This window comes from Octopus bimaculoides, chromosome 2, assembly GCF_046866305.1.
Source record: "Octopus bimaculoides isolate indiv1 chromosome 2, ASM4686630v1, whole genome shotgun sequence".
Taxonomy (NCBI): Eukaryota; Metazoa; Mollusca; class Cephalopoda; order Octopoda; family Octopodidae; genus Octopus; species Octopus bimaculoides.
The window spans coordinates 9,939,171-9,950,286 of NC_142929.1; the positions used below are offsets into that span (position 1 = coordinate 9,939,171).

An 11,116-nucleotide genomic window follows, 5' to 3' on the forward strand; every position below is an offset into this window, starting at 1 on the left:
TACCTTGTAATAGTACATCATAGAAGTTGCTGAACATAAACGTCGTGTCTTTTTTTATTATTATTATTGTAAAAGTTTTCAGATCTTTCGCTTTCCTTAGGGGAGATCAAATTATACTTGTAACATATATTAGAGAATAAAATGTATGATACGTGTAAATATGGCCTGGGAATATTTATGTTTTAATGATCATCAATTATTACAGTAATCTTGTCATCACTGGATCAGAAAATTGTGTTAAATTGATGTTTACAAAACCATTTTATGAAAAGAAAAGAAATTAATATATGATATTCCCTCGATGAAAATACCGCACTGGACGATGACTTAGAACATGTGAATTACGGTATTCAAATATATATACAAGAAATAAATACTGAAATAATTCAAGAGGGATAGGAGTGCAGTCTACTTCATATATCCGAGCTAAAACCAAAAAGAATGTAGACATCAATACGCTGCGGTCTATCGAGCTATTGTGATTATTTTATCGATTTTTACTACCCAAGGCATCTATTCTGGCAATATCACAGAGACGTACATATCGCTTTAGTTCGTTTTCTATTGATATTTGTCGTGTGTACTGATCTGTAAAGGAAAACTTCTTTGATGTTTTCCGATCATATCTTTCACAATATGAACAAGACCAAAAATTCTGGACATTTATCTTATGATAGCGAACAGAAATATATAGTTCTTCAACAAATAAATGAATAATGTGTACAAATATATAACAATTTATTAATACGTTGTTTGCGAAAATAACTGTGCATAAATTTAACTCAGAAATATAATCTTATTTTGTTATCCCCAAACATCATTTAGATTATGGCGAAAAAATGAACTAGGTGATATTCCAATTTTCTCTAAACCATTTAACCTGATCACAATCTCGTTATTCCTACATATACATACTCACAAATATATGTATATATATATACATCATATATGTATACATATTTAAAAATTATACATATATAGGCGCAGAAGTGGCTGTGTGGTAAGTAGCTTGCTCACCAACAACATGGCTCTGGGTTCAGTCCTACTACGTAGCACCTTGGCAAAGTGTCTTCTACTATAGCCTCGGGTTGACCAAAGCCTTGTGAGTGGATTTGGTAGACCGCAACTGAAAGAAGCCCGCTGTGTGTGTATATATATATATATGTGTGTGTGTGTGTTTGTCCTCCACCCAGCATCGCTTGACAACCGATGCTGGTGTGTTTACATCCCCATAAATTAGCGGCTCGGCAAAAGCGACTGATTGAATAAGTACTAGGCTTACAAAGAATTAGTCCTGCGGTCGATTTGCTCGACTAAAGGCGGTGCTCCAGCATGGCCGTAGTCAATTGACTGAAATAAAAAAGAATAAAAATACAGGTATGTACACATACATGTGTCTGTGTGTGTGTGTGTGTGTATCGATAATACTTGGTATTCTTTGATTACATAGAAACACTTCATCGTCATCTTTTTATTCGGAAAGTAAGCTGGTAAAGCATCTTCTCGAACTTCAAAGTCTCTCGATTCAACCCTGATCTAATTACGGAACAGGCATCTCTTCTGATCAAAGAAATCCATGTTCTTGGAGTTGTGAATACAACTGTATCACGAGTCTCACTATTGTTGCCTTCGGCAATACTTCCAAAGTCAAGTCAATTTTCACTAATTGCATCTATAGTAGACAGGTACCAAGAATTCAGCTTTTACCTCGTTTCCAGTCATTTCTTCAAATTTAGTAATAATGTGAAGTGTGTGCGTGAGAGAAAGGGGGCAGAGAGAGAGAAAGAGGAATGGTTTGAGTATAACTATATCTCACATCAGATACTTCATATGCGCGTTTCATCATAATATGAGGTGCTCTTTTCAATAACGAACGATTGCATAACGTCGATACTAGTATCTGTGTCAATACTTTTTGAAAAGTTATTTCTCTGAGAAAATTACTTTCCTTTCAGCTGATGCACTGAATTTATCAAAGAGAAAAAAAAACGCAATTTGGAACGCCGTTTTTTTGATAACAAACAAAACGCTCTCTGATTGGAAACTTCTTTAGGATTAACGGCTGATATTTTTAAAGATTACATAAAAATGAACTGTGTTGTCAAGATTAGAATAAATGCTGCTTAACTCCATCGACTCGTTGAAAATTAAGACGAAATGCTGCATAAAGTATTTATAATCATTCGGTTTTTCTCGAATTTAACAGATGTAGCTTTATAATATGAAAGAATATAACCATTCCCATGACTGAGAGTTGCAGACTTCAGACGCAACCGCCACTCGATGGTACACACTGCTACAGCAGTACACTCGTCCTTGATGTCATCGCTCCGCTTTTGTCTTTGTGACTCGCGATCCTGTTTGCTGTTCGTCCATACCCCGAAGATATAGCCACAGATGTTTTAAATTAATATGGTGTGGTTAAAACGTTTCAAATGGTTAGATGACTTTATATGTAGTTTAAAGTAATATTTTCCTAACGGCTATCAGTCAGTTTACTGGTTCTAAATAGCAATAATTTTGTTCCAATCTATCAAACAAGATTTTCAGTCGTGTTACAAAATATAATTTAGGCTGAAAATGATTTTCTTTTTTGTTTTTTTCTTTTTCCAGTTTAGTTTAATTTTCATTGAATCACCATTTTCCTCAATTTTGTATAAGTCCGTAAAATCCAAATGTATTTTCTGATTTAAATAACCTATTTCAAAAATATGTTTTAATAACACTTTGTCATCAGGTTTCATCATATACTCATCCTTCTTTTTCTTTATCACATATCAATGTATGGAAATATATATTTCAAAATCCCAAATACTTTGAATTCATTATTAAATTGTGAAAACGGAAGCTAATTGTAAATGCACTTCCAATCAAGAAAGTTCGAATAATTACTTTTAAACATTTACCTTTCAAATTGTCTTTCTTTTGAGAAAGCATACTCCTCCAAAAAATGTGTTTATCAGTGGCAAACTTCTTTTGTAATGTATTTTAGTACGTCTTTGACAGACTTTGCAAGGTAACAATCATTTAAAAATATCATTCTTAATTATTCGTTTGAGAAACAGAAGATGCTGTATTGTATCAAATGTGGTGAATGTAGCAACAGCAAAAGCGCTGATCTGCGATTACACTCTTATTGCACAAGAATTATTGGCAGGCTGCGTTAACTTAGTAGAAACTTACATTATTGCTCATATTAGCCATTCCTCGCTATCACATTTTAATAATCTGTTAACCTTGGGTTATAAATGCTTTCTTTAGCTTTCTGCAGGAACAAAATAAAAGTTAATAATACAAGAGTTTTATTTATCATTGACTGATATCATGAATTAAGAAAGAAGAATGCTTCATTGCAGAAAGAAAAAAAGTTCAATGGAATAAAAACAACACAGAATAGAATAAACAAGAGAAATTTTATTGCATTTACAATGACAACCAGAACTTTGGAATAAGTTATTATCCAAGCATAACCACAGCATCATTACTGTCTCCACTTGAACACTCAACAGACTTTTTTCAAAAGTCGCTGATTATGAAAGATGTTACAATATTCCAGATATATTTAACTTTGTATTGTTATTGCTTCTATTACTTCATAAAACGTGTTCACACCTCGTAAAAATCTTCTATACTTTTCTAAACATAATGTTGATGTCTAATTATGCCAACTTTATTTTCTTCATTGCTAGCAAAATTCATTTTATTGTTGATGCTTACAAGAATACGAAACCGTCTGCAATTTTTTTAAAATAATCGTGTATTGTTTATATGTTACAAAATGTAACTAGGGATGTTCTATTTGAGAATATATTTTTTTTAATCATATTAATTAAATCAATATCATCGTAACGCTTACAACTTACTGTTGACGTTTCTACTTTAAACAAAATGAACATTCCACTATATCCGTACTTTTTAATTATATTATTGTTTCTTTAAAAATTACCGTTCCTGATATATATATATATATATATATATATATATATATACACATACATATTTCACATATATATATATATATATATATATATATATATATATACATACACATACATATTTCACATATATATATATATATATATATAGAGATATATATATGCATACATATTACACACATGTGCATACATATTTCACACACACACATATATATATATATATAGAGAGAGAGATACAATTCTCCAAATATATATATTGGTATTGCTGAATGTGTGGTTCTTTTTCTGGAATAAATTGTAATTCTTCCATGAGAGCATACTTTGTTTGAAGAATCTGTTTGAAGTGTCTAAAGAAATTTATTGCAGTCTTAATTGATGCAATGGTTTATTGTTCAGAAAAAAGTTTAAACCATTTTTGTTCTCCTTGCTTTTCACTTTCACACAAAAAGATTTGTATTAAAAAAAAAGATTATTGTTATCATTATTATTTATTTTAATTATGATTATGAATATTATTAATACCTTTTTTTCTTTTCTGTTGTTATTTTATTCACAGCACCTAATATGATAACAAAAAGTTATATATATATATAAGTATATATATAAGTATATATATATATATATATATATATATATATATATATATATATATATATATATATATATATATATATATAATGTAATCAAGCTGAATAATCTCAGCTAAAAAGTCTACTACATAACAATTCCCTGTGGTTAAACTGTACAAATAACAAGATAACAAGAAAAAAAAAGAGCATACTATTAGATCAAGCATCTTCAGAATAGACAGATTTACAGCCATCTTATCCATATACAAGAGATATAATATTTAACAAATGTATTGTCACTTTCAACTTTGTGTATGAGTTGATATTTGCAATGTATGTTTTTATAAAATTAAACCCCGTATTTAATTCCGTTCTTATTTGATTTTTATTTTTCATTATATTTTTTCTTGAAGCTTTTGCATCATGCATTCCAAACAACACAGTAAGCTAGGAAGGAAGTTCTGTGAGAAAATTCAACAACAACAAACAAGAGTAATAATATTTTTTGTCTTTTTTTTTATTCATGTGATGATAAACATTTGGATTATCTGTATATTTCTAATAAAGGAATTTTGAAGACAGCTTTTTTCTGAATGTCTTTTATTCCATATTATGTTGCATAATATCCTAATTTTTTTCAGTTTCATCTTGCGTTTTTTACAATCTTCATATCACAAATAACATAATGAATTATAATCAACAGACCCTAACGTCTGTTTACAAACATACCTAATGTAATTGCATATTTTGATCTACATATATTGCGTGTTGTATTATCATTATTAGTAACTACAAAAATTTATTATTTATAATCATCATCATCATTCTCATCATCATTATTATTATCATCATAATCATCATCTTTATTATTATCAAAATAATTGCAGATATGTATAGAACTCGTTTCAGAAATAGGAGCATATTATTTTCTTTACATTTCTTTGAAAACCATCTACACCCAATATTTTGCATCTTTCATCTCAAATATGTTGTTTTTAAAGATGTTGGTAGTGATTAAAACCATATGAAGTGATGTGATTAGCATACAAGCACAATACCAAGACGAAACGGTATTCAACTTCGTAGATATGATTTAAATGAGAAATGGATTGAAATATTCCGTGTATATCTTTCCAAATTTCTTATTTCAGGAAATATTTTCCAAAGGAAATAAGATAGATTTCTGTTTAATTATAATGATGAATACCTGAATTTCTGACTTCTTATAATAAAGACACTAAAGAAAGATTGAAATATATATATATATATATATATTGATATACATGTATGTGAGTATATATATATATATCTATATACGCATACATATGTATATGAATATATATGTATATATATGTTTATATAGTACATACAGAAATACTACACACACGCGCATATATATATATATATATATATATATATATATATATATATATATATATATACTACACACACATATACATACATATATGTATGTATATGTATTTGCATATATAAAGCCTAGACATCCTTTCATTCATTTTGCTGCCTAAATACTGTGTTCATAGCTGAGTATCTAAAAAAATGCCCTTAGCTACTTGATGACTGAACCATTATTATACTCGAAACACACCAGATTGAAAAGAACTGGCACTGACAACAATCAATTTCATATTTTCTTTAACTATATTTTTATTGATTTATTTGTTTGCATTTTTGTTGTGATTTTTTTTTTTTTTGCACACATTATGGAAAAAATTATTTTGAAGACATCCGTGAAAATGACTTTAATAACAAAGTTTTTTACTACATGTTTTAATATTTTTCTCTTTTGAAAGAAAAATTCATGTAAGATAGATAAATTTCTGTAAAGTTTAAAGACACATCAGATTTAACCACAAAAAAAAACAATTTTTATAAAATGGTGGTTTCCCAGCATTGTCTCAGCTAATAAGCTGAAACCAGTATGAGAACACAATACAATACAGGGGTAAAGATTTAAAAGTGGGATTATTATATTTCATTACATTTAACTTTACACTTCAGTTAAAAAACACTATTTCATTTTCTTATGTTCATTTTATTCAAATCTGCTTCTACTAGTTTTACATGCCTGTAACTTAGTTTTATATTCAATAAAATTTTGCTGCTCTTACCACCATTGAACATTAATAAGAAATCAAAATTGGATTTATCTGTTTTCATATACATATGTATATATATATATGTGTGTGTATATATACATATTGTATTTATTTTGCCTGTATAGTTAAGGCACTGGCTTTCAAAGCCAGGTTTTGTGAGATCTAATTCCTTCAGGAAGCATCTTCCTTAATTTTGTCCGGAATTAAGTTTGGATAACCTGTTGGATAAAAGCTCAAGAATGAACCTTCACCTTTTTTTCTGGTGAATATTTAAGACAGAGAATAACAAAAGACAATATAGACGATGCAGAATTCTCAACTATAATCTGATGAGAAAAGTCAAATTTGAAATAAAAAAGTGTGTAGAGATTTTTGTTTATGTGCGCATATGTACCAAATCAGTAAATAATAATAATAAATAAACAACATAATATTCAAATGCTGCTTTATACTTCCACCAAAATAGGTTGTTCAATAATAACTATATCGTATCTACTTCTAGAATTAGTCTGCTGGTTATAGTAAGATAATAGTATTAATATTTATATTTATTTAAACTGAGAACTCCTTTTGATTAATATATATGGATAAACTTTATAATCTGACATAATGCTTGCAATTTTTATAGATTTTTCTAATAACAGAAGCTGTCGTAAGGAGTAGAGGATTTACAATCTCTAAGAGGTTAAGTTTTATCATGCCTCTCTTAAAAGCCAACAGCAGCGTTTCTTGTCATACTTATGAAATATGCGTTTGTCTAAACAATTCATTTTTTCACCGGCCTATATTCCGTTTCTTTGATTTTGTTTATTCTTCGTTCCACTTAAGTATAGTTTGCCATAGAACGAATAAATAGCAATCATAGATATAACCGCAAAATCTCTGCGATATGAAATAATAATAACGATAATAATAATAACAATGATTAATTATTATTTCTTTATTTGCCAATAATGATTAATTTTAGCAATGACTAGTGTTTTGGAAGTATGTAATAAAAATAAAGGTACTGAAACAATGTCATAAAAAAATTAATCATACTTATACGTCATAGTATAATTATTATTACAGTATTAGATGCGCTTCAGATTATATATATATATATATATAGTGTGTGTGTGTGTATGTATGTATTTGTGTGTGTATGTATGTATGCATGCATATATCTACCTTTGCATGAGTTTTTGTATTATTTTGATTCCACTATGACTATGATCATGATATTGAATTTGCATTAAAATCGTCATGCCCTGGTGGTAACTTGATAAATAAATTATATAAGTATTTGATCACTGATGCTGTTCCTACGAATTTTTTTACTTTAATTTGAAATAAAACCTTACAAAATATCAGATAAATCAGTGAAATTCATATTTTCTGAAAAAGAATGTATTGGCATCGGTATGTGTAAACGTAGATAACTGTTGATTCATTGAGCTGCATGTTTTAAAAACTTGTCAAAAAATGACAATAAAAAAATTCTGATAAAAAAAAAAGAAACTGTGTACAATAATTTTAGCAATATTTTTATTTGTTTGAAATGCATTTATTATTTTTTTATTTCATTATTTTTTGTATTACTCTTAATTAAATAAACGTATGTATGTAGATGTAGGACACTTTGGAAAAGCCAAAATACAATTATGTAGCTTTTTTTGTATTAATCCAACAAAAATAAAACGGACAAAAGTCAGCATTTCACATGAAAAAGAGCCCCGGTTAATACTTATTTATATTTTTTAAATACTGAAGTTAATTGTAGTTTGCATTCAATTCCTTTGAAGACGTCTACACTATATCAGAATTTAAAATTATGTCGGAGAAATTTTTGAAATTAGTACATTATGTAACTGAAAATCAGGATAATTAAACTCGACATATTTGATACTTTAATTAATACACAGAAGTCTTCCAACGTATTTCATAAATTCCATATATATTGTATGAATTGTAACACCTCAAATATAACCAATGCGTTATTCTTGATGATATCAAAAAATATCTATGGATTTACGTAATTCTTATTTGAGAATGTGAAAATATTATCCTTAAACTTTTTCAAATGCTACAGAAATTACCAATTTTTTTTTCTAATTTTTGCTGACTTTGATATACAAAATTAATTACTTTTACCGTAACATCATTAATCAGACATGACACATAATGAACTAAAAATTATAACCAGTTTCTGTGTTTGTAATTAATACTGCTTTTCATCATAACATTTGATATTTCTAAACAAGGCTATGGATTTGGGCAATTTAATATCAAATGAAATGCATATGGATGTATAAGTTTCATATATATACATATCACATATGTATAAATTTACATAACATGTATATTATATATACAGTCACATGATAATTGAAAAAGAATAAACAAAATCTAATTTGATATTGAACCAGGAAGTAAGAGGATGTAAATTTGTTTTAAAACAAAAACAAGTATCAAAAATCAAAAAGAAAAACAAATATAAATATTTTTTCATTATTTTTGTTATTTTTTTTCCACTGAATTTTATACTCACTTTCAGGAAATTGTTTTAAATTTGTTTTCCATTGACTCATATTTATTTTGCATAATTAATTCTGGTCTCTATATATACACGTTTTGGTATGAAAGCAATCAAAAGAATTGGAAAACTTCATAACCTCTTCATGTCATGTTTCCCAACTAGAATCTCACTTCAAATGAAATATCAGAAATATTCTCTTATCCTGCTTTTCTTATATCTTATAATATTTAAGAACATTTAGCTTTTTTGTAATTTTCATAATATTTCAAAGAAGTCTATTTATAGAATTAAGAATGTATTAATCTATCCATTTTTCTATTCACCTAAAAAAAACCTTTCCCTTTTCTATTTTTGCTTATTTATATTCTTTGAAATTAATACTTCCAAGAATATGCCTACATATTTAGAACACATAAATTCTTCCAGAAATTGTTGCTGTTTTAATATATTCTATTATGAACATTTAATTGGGTCTTTTTTTTATATTTCCTTTATTCTTTTCTTTATTTTTTCCTTTGAACTCACAGTAGATGATTAAAAAAAAAACGATTTATCCAACGAAATATTCATTTAAAAAAAAGTATTTTTTAAATAATTTTTAACATATATATATATTTCATTATAAAAAAAAACGACACTTGCACACACACACATACCCACAAAAACAAATATGATTTAATCATTTGAAACTACAGTACCGTTATAAATTTATAAATTTATTTCATATTTATATATGGACTTTTAATATTGAATGTTAAATTTGCCTACTTTTCTAAACAAATCAAACATTCGTTGGATATATTGAACATATTTATTTCAGTACAATTTATCCATTAAGTGTAGATTTTAAGCTTAGACTGTCTTAAAATCTCCTAAAAGTCCTCTCATTCAATTTTATCGATCCATTGAGATTTTTCAAAGGATGATTTAATGTTTATTAATGTTGTAATTACTTTTCTTGCTTTTATGCATTTACAATTGAATAAAAACCCGAACAAGAGAAGGGTAAAAAAAGTGTAAAAAATAATTACAACTAAATTTTGCTAAAGTAAAGATATGTAGTTTTCATTTGTTAAATAAGAAGACAAAACAAACAAAATGGGAGGAAATAAACATATGAATGAAACAATAAGATGCATTTTTGACTCTGATCTCATGTACACACAAAAAAAATTAAATAAGAAAAAAGAATAAAATTTACTGATCTGATATTGTTTAATACAATGAATGAGATTAAAATTGCTTTTTTTTATTGAAACCATAAATATATATACACAAAATGTTACACATACATATGCACATACATATACAAACACATACACACAAATACGTATTTATATAGATGCAAATATGTATTCATAGTATGGAAAGACATACATATGTACAATATGTATGTAAGTATACATATATATATATATATATATATATATATTTATACACACATATATATATATATATTCAAATATTACATTTCATGGTTAGACTACACATATAAATTTGTTTTTGCATCAGAATATTAATTAATCACATACAAATACTTTGACAAATGTATATCAATGTGTACTTATATACATATATATATATATATATATATATATATATATATATATATATATATATATATATATATATATATATATATATATATATATATATATATATATATTATCATGTTAGAAAACAGATCTAATGGATTGTATCCATTAGATCGCTCTGCTTTCTAACTCGATAAAAAATGTCTGATATTTTACGATATTTTATATAATATATTCATTGAAGAAGTATCTCTTCAAATTATAACATATTAAACCAGTGTATCTTAGATAAATATCCTCATTGTGACTATATATATATATATATATTTATTGCATGTGTTCAATTATTCTATATTCTAAAATGAAACACACAAACTTATACAAATATTCTACACATAAAATGTTAATATTTTGATGTCAATGAACTCAATTGCCTACT

General features: G+C 26.9%; 1 protein-coding gene across 2 annotated transcripts in view; it reads right to left on the reverse strand.

The window, feature by feature from the left end:
* Positions 1-3,394: 3,394 nt before the first annotated feature.
* LOC106872119 (complexin) overlaps positions 3,395-11,116 on the reverse strand; it is a 286,577-nt gene continuing 278,855 nt past the window's right edge. For both annotated transcript variants that reach the window (XM_089340742.1, XM_089340745.1), the window contains exon 6: positions 3,395-11,116. This exon is cut by the window's right edge and continues 1,268 nt beyond it. The gene's annotated coding sequence lies outside the window, so the exon portion shown is untranslated.